Source organism: Otolemur garnettii, unplaced genomic scaffold, assembly GCF_000181295.1.
Source record: "Otolemur garnettii isolate 467f Iridium unplaced genomic scaffold, OtoGar3 scaffold00016, whole genome shotgun sequence".
NCBI classification, from domain to species: domain Eukaryota; kingdom Metazoa; phylum Chordata; class Mammalia; order Primates; family Galagidae; genus Otolemur; species Otolemur garnettii.
The window spans coordinates 13408309-13418331 of NW_003852411.1; the positions used below are offsets into that span (position 1 = coordinate 13408309).

Here is a 10023-nt window from a genome sequence, read left to right on the forward strand (position 1 = left end):
ACCCTCCCTCCATCTGACCTCCCCCCTTCCCTTCCCATCTCCCCCTCTTCATCCTGGGCCATAGTTGTGATCTATTCTTCATAAGTGTGAGTGATTATAAATTGGTTTCGTAATAGTACTGAGTACATTGGATACTTTTTCCTCCATTCTTGAGATACTTTACTGAGTAGGATATGTTCCAGCTCCACCCACATAAACATAAAAGAGGTAAAATCTCCGTCTTTTTTAAGGCTGCATAATATTCGTATGGTATACGTGTACCACAATTTATTAATCCATTCATAGGTCACTGGGCACTTAGGCTTCTTCCATGACTTGGCTATTATGAATTGAGCTGTGAAGAACAATCTGGTGCAAATATTTTTGTTATAAAGTGATTTTTGGTCTTCTGGATATATACTCCTAGTAGAGGGATTGCAGGATTGAATGCTAGGTCTCCTTATAGATCCATGAGTATTCTCCACACTTCTTTCCAAAAGGGACATATTAGCTTACATTACCACCAACAGTGCACACAAACTTGAGTTTTAAACTCACTTTCCCTAGTAAATTATTAGCTTTAGATAATCTTTATTTAAGTAATCTAGAAAATAAAGGAAGATAGGGTGGCTCCTGAGGCTCAGTGAGTAGGGCACCAGCCCCACATACTGAGGGTGGTGGGTTCGAACCTGGCCCTGGCCAAACTGCAACAAAAAAATAGCCGGGCATTCTGGCAGGTGCGTGTAGTCCCAGCTACTCCAGAGGCTGAGGCAAGGGAATTGCCTAAGCCCAAGAGCTGGAGGTTGCTGTGAGCTGTGATGCGGCCGCACTCTACCAAGGGTGAGAAAGTGAGACCCTGTCTCTAAAAAAAAAAAGAAAGAAAGAAAGAAAATAAAGGAAGATAATTTGTAAAACGGAAATAATAGTATGGCTTTTAGAGAGCTACATAATAAATTTGGTGAAAGAAAAAGATATTAAAGTGTTTTGTAAACTCTGAAGTACTAGAAAATAAAATTCAAATTTCCTATTTTGCCAGTTTGGGCAGTCCTAGACTACCATTTAGTAACAGACAGGTGGCTCATGCTTTTGTCTATTGCTTAGTACTTTCTTGGATATTGGGCATCTTGCTAAGTTATCCAGGAGTCTAAACTATTGGACTAGATATTATGGTACCTATATATTTTATAACAAAGATTGAAATGTCTATCGCCCTATGCCTGCCCCAGCTCACAAGTTTAGCTAGTATGACCTGGGCACCAAAATCAGCAGGAAAAAGGAAAATTGTGAGTCAGTCTCACTTTTGAATGTAGATGCAAAAATCCTAAATAAAATATAACCGAATGAAACCTATCAATATTTTTAAAAGAAACATATTTCATGACCAAGTCAGGTTTATCCTAGGAATACAAGGATGATTTAACATTGAAAGCTTTATTATTATAATTTTCCATATTAGCAAATTAAGTGAAAAACCATATGGTTGAATCAAATGCAGAAAAAGCATCTGAGAACATTCATTTTAAGAAGTAGTATAGAGATGTGATTAAGATCTTGTGCTTTTAAGCCAGACTTCTGGTTCTAGAATTTGGCTTCAAATTCTGGTTCTGCTACTAACCTCGAACAAGTTATTTAAAATACTCCCCCTCAGTTTACACATGATAAAATAGTAATAATAACTTCAGAGATTTGTTAGGAGAATATAATGAGTTGATCCATGTAACATTCTTAGAACAATATCAGATATCTGGTATGTGCTCAATAAATATTAGTTAACTTTTTTATGATAAAATCTCTTAAACTAGGAATGGAAGGAAATGTCTGTGGCCTGATTATATATTAAAAACCCAGGATGGCACCTGTGGCTCAGTCGGTAGGGCGTCAGCCCCATATACTGAGAGTGGCGAGTTCAAACCTGGCCCGGCCAAACTTCAACAAAAAAATAGCCAGGTTAATCTCATACATCAATGGGAAGAGAGGTGAACAGAACCTTCTCTAAAGAAGATAGACAAATTGCTATCAAATACATGAAAAAATGTCATCATCCCCAATTATTAGAGAAATGCAAATTAAAACCACCCTGAGATAACATCTAACCCCAGCAAGAACGGACTATATCACAAAATCTCAAAACTGCAGATGCTGGTGTGGATGTGGAGAGAAAGGAACACTTCTATACTCCTGGTGGGACTGCAAACTAATACAACCTTTTTGGAAGGAAGTACGGAGAAACCTCAAAGAACTCAACCTAGACCTCCCATTTATTTGATCCTGCAGTTCCATTACTGGACATCTATCCAGAAGGAAAAAAAACCTTTTCTTATAAAGATACTTGTACTAGGCTGTTTATTGCACCCCAATTTACAATCACTAGAATGTGGAAACAGCCTAAATGCCCTTCAACCCAGGAATAGATTGGCAAGCTACGGAATATGTATACCATGGAATATTATTCAGCCATTAAAAAAATGTAGCAGAATGTTTATTGAAGCCCAATTCATAATTGCTAGGTCATGGAAGAAGCCCAAGTGCCCATCGATCCACGAATGGATCAACAAACTGTGGTATATGTACACCATGGAATACTATGCAGCCATAAAGAAAGATAGAGACTTTACGTCCTTCATGTTCACATGGATGGAGCTGGAAAATGTTCTTCTTAGCAAAGTATCACAAGAATGGAAGTCAAAGTATCACAAGAATGGAAGTCAAAGTATCCAATGTACACATCCCTATTATGAAACTAATTTATACCTTTTATATGAAAGCTATAACCTAATAACAGCCTAAGAATATGGGGAGGGGAATGGGTGGAGGGAGGGAGATTAGAGGGATCATTTCTGAGGTTTATCTTACAAGGGTACAAGTGAATCTTTCTAAGAGTAGAATGTGAACGCTTTAAAACAATAACTAAGAAAATGACATGAAGGCTATGTTAACCAGTTTGATGGAAGTGTTTTGGATTGTGTGTGAAAACCCCACACTGTACCCCAGAAGTGCATTTATGTATATAGTTACCATTCAATAAAAGAAAAAATAAGTAAAAAAATGGAGATTTTGCAGCATTTGTACTAACCTGGATGGAGGTGGAACACGTTATCCTTAGTGAAGCATCAGAGGAATGGAGAAGTATGAATCCTGTGTATTCAACTTTGATACGAGGACAAGTAATGACAATTAACAACATGGTGGGGCATGGAGGATGGGGAGAGCAGTCGGGGGGGGGCGGGGTGAGGGTAAGGACAAGAAAAAAAAATAGTGGCTAATTCTCACATAAATTGGATTTGATTTTGACTATAGTACATTACTTAAACATTAATTTTTATTTCAACTTGTTAATATGTTGTTTGGGGTACAGGATACTGCATCCTCATTTAAAAGTGAATTATGTTGAATTATGTTTGTAATTTTCCCTTTATAAGAATATATTTTTTCCAATTTTAATATCAGGTGTATCCAGATTAAGCAGAATAATTTTGAAGTATTTCTTCTCTTTCTATTGTCTGTAAGATTTGGCATGATTTGTTTTTTGAAATTATTTTTATTTTTATTTATAAATATTAGTTGTCTATTTTTTGAGACTTTGGGAAAAAAATAATAATAAGTTAATTGATAACTCTATACTGAACCTCTGAGTCAAAGCATTCTATAATAGACATACTCTTATTTGACAATGCGAATGTTACTTTCTTTGCATTACTATTATTATTATTGCTTAATACTTAGTTGCAGCAATCATCTGATTTCTTTTATGAATGTATTTATCTTCATTTATTCTTTACGAAGTTTTTGTTTCTAATCCTTATCTTAAACATTGTTATTGTTGTTAAATTTTAAGGCTTTTTGATTTCGTGAATGCAAAAAGTGGAAACATAGTAAACACCTGTATATGTAAAAATAAAAATTAATTAATTAATTAATTAAATAAAAAAATAGCCGGGCATGGTGACGAGCGCCTATAGTCCCAGCTACTCAGGAGGCTGAGGCAAGAGAATCGCCTAAGCCCAGAAGTTGGAGGTTGCTGTGAGCTGTGTGACGCCACATCACTCTACCAGGGCAATAGAGTAAGACTCCGTCTCTACAAAAAAAAGAAAAGAAGAAGAAGAAGAAAGAAAACCCAGAACACATATTATTGTGAAAGATGGAATATTTGAAGCATTTCCTTAAAAATCAGAAACAAAAAAAAGATGTATACCATAATATTTCTCATTAATGTTATATTGAAATTCTAGACTACACAAAATGAAAAACAAAAGATGCATGAGATAAAAAGCAGCAAAGTCATCATCATTCTCAAACAATATAGTTAACTACATAAAAATCCAAGAGACTCTCCAGTCACATTATTAAATTGAATAATACAATTTAGCAAAGATGCTGAGTGCATCAGTTTTTAAATTTCATTCTGAAACATTAATATAAAAAGATAGAAAATAAAAAATATTTTAAATAGTATTTGCAAAAGTAGCAATTAAATCCTAGGACTCAAACTTATAAAAGTATTTAAAACTTTCATAGAAATATTTTTAAAAGATGTTTATTAAAGACATAAATAGAGGGTGGTGCCTGTGGCTCAAAAGGGTAGGGCACTGGCCCCATATGCCAGAGGTGGTGGGTTCAAACCCAGCCCCGGCCAAAAACTGCAAAAAAAAAAAAAAAAAAGACATAAATAGAAGTAGAAATAGTCCAAGTTTATAAATGGGAATACTTGATACCTTAAGAATCATTTCTTCCCAAAGTAGAAATTCAGAGAATTTTATTAATCCCAGCAGGGTCTCGGCGCCCGTAGCACAGTGGTTATGGTGCTGGCCAAATACACAGAGGCTGGTGGGTTCAAACCCAGCCAGGGCCAGAACAACAATGACAGCTGCAACAAAAAATAGCTGGGCCGTGTGGTGGGCTCCCATAGTCCCAGCTACCTGGGAGACTGAGGCAAAAGAATTGCTTAAGCCTAAGAGTTTGAGGTTGCTATGAGCTGTGACGCCACAGTACTCTACCGAGGGTGACATAATAAAATTCACCCTCATCTCAAAGGGTGAGTTTTTTCCTTGTCTCAAAGAAAAAAAAAAGAATCCCAGCAGGTATTTTGTGGAATTTAACAAGCTTGTCCTAAAATTCATATGGAAGAAAAAGAGCCAAGAATGCCATCCTAAGGCAATTTGAAGAAAAACAAGAGAGATTTTTTTTCTTCCAAATATTAAGAAATTATTTTAAACCTATAACAATGAAGATAGAGACTAATTTCCAACATGACAGTGTAAGAAACTGTTTTGCTCCTATATGAAACAGATGAAAAATATATTTTTAAATACAGACATTTAGGCCAAGTGCAGTGGCTCCTGCCTATAATTCCAGCACTTTGGGAGGCCGAGGTAGTCCAGTTCCCAAAGCAAACTTGTTCTTGAGAACAAGAGGATTACTTGAAGCCAGGAATTTGAGACCAGCCTGGGCAATATAGAGTGGGACCTCTATCTCTACCAGAAAAATCTGGCATGTTGGTGTGCACCTGTGGCCCAAGCTGCTTGGGAGGCTGCAGCAGGAGGATTGCTTGAGCCCAGGAGTTTGAGGCTCCAGCCTGGGCAACAGAGCAATACTCTGTCTCTAAAAGTACAGACATTTAAATCTTCTAGAAATGGTATTAAGGACAAATAGCAAATGAAGAAACATCTATTCAAGAAAATCTATACAAATTTGGTAAAAAGGCAAGTGTTTGTGATATTTAAACCAAGATCACACCCTCCTTGCCCTGGCCCAGCTCAGTGCTGTGGAGATATCTCTCCAGAATGCTTGCAGTCAAGTACACAGGGCTCCCCTCTACTCCTGGCTCCCAGTCAAAAGGCTTTCTTGCTGGGAAAAGTTCCAGAGATGCCATGAATCTCAGTTTACCTGAGAATGAAAGAGTCATATAATTCTTTCACTCTGAAACCTAAATAAAAGTCTGCTCAAGAGTAAAAATCGGGGCCTGAGTGCAGTGGCTCACACCTGTGATCCCAGCACTCTGGGAGGCTGAGGCAGGTAGATCACTTGAGCTCAGGAGTGTGAGACCAGCCTGAACAAGATCATTTTTTTTTATCCTGCCTCTAGTCATCTTTTGCTGAGGCTATCCTGGACAAATGCAATCAAGAAATAAGGGCTCCCTTGTTCTGCCCAGCTCCTCATCATGAAATGAAGGCTCTACCTTGGGCATAGTCCACTGAGAATGAGGGGGCGCCGATCACCTTTGCCCTGGCTTGTGAGGTGGTGATTTCATGCCAGGAGAGGCAAGCTGAGAGAACCTCGGGCTGCTGCTTTGCCCCCCACCAAGCATTTAGTTCCTAGAATATGGGGGTATCACTCTGAGAGAAGCTTGCTGTTGTCTCTACCCCCAGCTCAGAGAAGCAGGAGAAAGATCAGATAGTTCCTAATCTCTTCCCAAAGGAATTTACTCCATTTGTAGTGGAGCTTGGAGAAGTTCAAGACTAAGAATAGAGAATAAGATACCTGGGAGAAATCTTCCTGGGGCAGAAAAAATATCAGACACTGACCTTAGAAACTGTTCCTTCCAAGAAGCTACAATTTGATTGGATTCATTTGTAGAGTGATTTGTACCCCCATTGACAGTTTTTTTCTTTGAATACTTTGTTATTCTACTACCTTCTGACCTAGAATATCTATTAATAGATACAGAAAGAATGTATATTCAGCAAAGCTATCATTCAGAAATGAAGGTGAAATAAAATCTTACACATTAAAGCAAAACTTGGAAAGAATTTGTTGCTGACAGATCTACCTTATAAGAATACTAAAGGGGCTCAGTTCAAGACCAGCCTGGGCAAGTGCAAGACCCCGTCTCTACTAAAAATAGAAAAACTAGCAGGGCATGGTGGCAGGTGCCTGCAGTCCTAGCTACTTGAGAGGCTAAGGCAGAAGGATCTAATGAGCCCGAATTTGAGGTTGCTGTGAGCTATGATGATGCCACAGTACTCTACCCAGGGTCACAGAGTGACACTGTCTAAAAAAAATAAAATGTATATGCCGTGGTTTCCTAGAGTCCTGGAGCATGGTGGGAGCTAGCAGGGACCTAAGGTGGTCCCTCAGACAGTGAGGTTATAACCCACACCCCATCCCACTTCGACTTTGTGTTGGCAGCTGTTCATGTGAGACCAGGGACTCAGCTTTGGGGACCCTCACCAGGCCACACCAGTGGCTTTTAAAATCCCCCCCCCCAGTGAGGAATAATAAAAGCAAACAAATTAACAAAAACTCCCAATTCCACATGTTTAACAGTTGGAGTCAAATTACCCAAAATATTGACCACAGTATGACACCAACTTTGGAGTGATACTCAAGAGAAGTTACAAAGGAGCCACTGAGAGGGCGACAGCACCCATATCCACACAGCCTGGTGGACCCCACGCCCCATCCAGGCCTCCTTTGGCCAAACCATATAGCCCCAAAGAAAATTAGCCCCAATGAATTGCAAAAGCCATGATTATTTTATCTCCTACAATACTCCACTTTCCCAATTTCCCCACCTTAATTTAAGATAACTTGATGGCATTTAAGTAGAAGAAAAGAGTTTGCATATAAATGAGGAAAAGGGCAAAAACTGGCTATTAAAGTCCGTTGGAATCCAGGAAGCTTTTCATTCAATTAAAAGCCCATAATTCTACAAAGCGTTTAAGACTATCTGGAGAATTTTTTTCCTGTTCCATTATTTTATTTTAAGAATAATCATGTGATTTTTTTATTCTGGAGTAAAATGAATTGTGCAGCAGTCTGGTTCATAAAAGGGCAATAAGGTGAAAAGTTATCTGAAAACTTTGCCTGCCTGAACCACAGCATTATTTTGTTGCTTCTTCCTCTTTCTTTAACATGATTTTTTATATGACTGTGTATAGATATGGTACATACATGTGTATGTGTTTATATATGTATATGTGTATATGCATGCAGCAATGAAATTTTTATTATAATTGTTACCAAAGACAAAAATCATAATCTACTTCACATAGACAGATATTTTGGAGCCTGAAAGTTAGGTAAACAAATTATATGGTTAAAATATTCTTTGTTAGTTGAATTATTTCAAGGTGATCACCACCAATCTTCCAGAAGATAGGAAGCACCTTACAGTTTTAAACACAGAAGCAGAACATGGAGCAGTTCTGTAAACCAAAGCTCATCATCATCCTCCTTTCACTTTAATTTTCATAAGGATTGTCTCCTTAGTTGTTTTTTTCTTTGAGACAGAGTCTCTACTTGGTAGAGTCCCATTGCCTCAGTTTGGCTCACAGCAACCTCAAACCCCTGGGCTCAAACAATCTTCCTGCCTCAGCCTCCCAAGTAGCTGAGACCACCATGCCTGGCTAGTTTTATTATTTTTAGTAGAGACAGGGGTCACACTCTTGCTCAGGCTGGTCTTGAGCTCCAGAGCTCAAGGGATCCTTCCACCTTGGTTCCCAGAATGCTAGGATCATAGGTGTGAGCCACTGTGCCCCTCCCAGATCAGAGCATTTCTGAGATGTTATTCATGAACACATTGCATGGACTAAATGTTTGCATCCTTCCTTTAGCACATGTTAAATCCATGTGTTGAAATCCAAACTCCCAATGTGATGATATTAGGAGAGGGACCACTGGGAGGTCATGGGGGCAGAACTTTGTGTTGACATTAAATTTAAAAAGACACTCCAGAGGGCTGGCATGTGAGGCCAAGGTGGAAGACAGCCACGTGTGACCCAGGAAGCGGGCTCTCCCCAGATTCCAAATCTGTAGGGACCTTGACCTTGAAAGTCACAGCTTCCAGAACAAGGAGAAGTAAATGTTTATTGTTTAAGCCACTTAGTCTACGGCACTTTTGTTATAAAGTCTGAACTGATTTCATGACATGTATTATGTGAAAATTAAGGGGAAAATGATGTATGATGTTTATATCATCATTTTCTTGAGAGAAGTAATAACATCTTTTTGAGCATGAACTTCCTGATGGCACAAACTAATCAGACACCAGTTACTTCAAGAAATCTTATCCTAGCCAGGCACAGTGGCTGACACCTGTTATCCCATCACTCCAGGAAGCTGAGACAGGTAGATCCCTTGAGCTCAGGAGTTCAAGACCAGCCTGAGCAAGAGCAAGATCCCATCTCTACTAAAAATAGAAAAAATAACTGGGCATGGTGGTGGGCCCCTGTAGTCCTAGCTACTCAGGAGGCTGAGGCAGGAAGATCATTTGAGCACAGGGATTTGAGGTTGCTGCAAGCTATGATGAATCCACGGCACTCTCCCCAGGGTAACAGAGTGAGACTCTGTCTCAAAAATAAATAAATAAATAAATAGATAAAAATTTAAAAATTGCCTTTCAGCCAGAGATGTCATCTTCCAGTAATTCACCAAAATGACTAACACAAAGGGAAAGAGGAGACCCACCTGATACATGTTCTCTAGGCCTTTTAGAAAACAGGAGTTGTTCCTTTGGCCACATATATGCGAATCTACAAGAAAAGTGATCTTATAGATCAAGGGAATGGGTACTGTTCAAAAAGGCATGCCTCACAAATGTCACCATGGCAAAACCGGAAGAGTCAACAATGTCACCCAGCACGCTGTTGGGATTGTTGTAAACAAATAAGTTAAGGGCAAGATTCTCACCAAGGGGATTAAGGTTCATATTGAGCATATTAAGCACTCTTAGAGCCAAGACGGCTTCCTGAAATATGTGAAGGAAAATGATCAGAAAAAGAAGGAAGCCAAAAAGAAAGGTACCTGGGTTCAACTGAAGTGCCAGCCTGCTTCATCCAGAGAAACACACTGTGAGACCCAACAGAAAGGAGCTGGTGGAACCCATTCCCTATGAATTCATGGCATAATAGGCATATAACATAGCACACAGGAGAACCAACAGACCCCATGAGCAGTGATATAAGGCGCTGAAACCTATTCTCCAGGAATTCATGGCATAATAGGTATTAAAATAAAAACCTACTACTACTGTAAAAATGTATCTCATCATTGACTAAAACTGTGGTGTTCTTTTCCCAAAAGAAGTATTTAAAAAAAAAAAAAAAA

General features: G+C 38.8%; 1 protein-coding gene across 1 annotated transcript in view; it reads left to right on the plus strand.

The window, feature by feature from the left end:
• ACBD6 (acyl-CoA binding domain containing 6) overlaps window positions 1-10023 on the plus strand; it is a 214038-nt gene that overhangs the window by 172078 nt on the left and 31937 nt on the right. The window lies entirely within an intron of this gene.